The sequence below is a fragment of the Phaethon lepturus genome, unplaced genomic scaffold (genome assembly GCF_000687285.1).
Source record: "Phaethon lepturus isolate BGI_N335 unplaced genomic scaffold, ASM68728v1 scaffold33830, whole genome shotgun sequence".
NCBI lineage: Eukaryota > Metazoa > Chordata > Aves > Phaethontiformes > Phaethontidae > Phaethon > Phaethon lepturus.
In genome coordinates, this window is record NW_010513123.1 from 1 (window position 1) to 208 (window position 208).

Below are 208 nucleotides of genomic sequence, written 5' to 3' on the forward strand. Positions count from 1 at the left end.
GATGCCTCCTCCCCCCTGCCAGCGCTGCCCCACGGCCGTACTATGGCCCTTAATGCCTCAGCAAGTAGCCGGACGCTCAGTGCTCCCTTCCCGGCCCTCCCCGCCGGCAGCGCATGTGCCCCCCAGTCCTCGGTGCTCCCCAGTGCCCCACGAAAACACGAGGCCCAGCTCGCTGCAGGGCGGGCGCAACGCGGCACGCCGGGGCGAC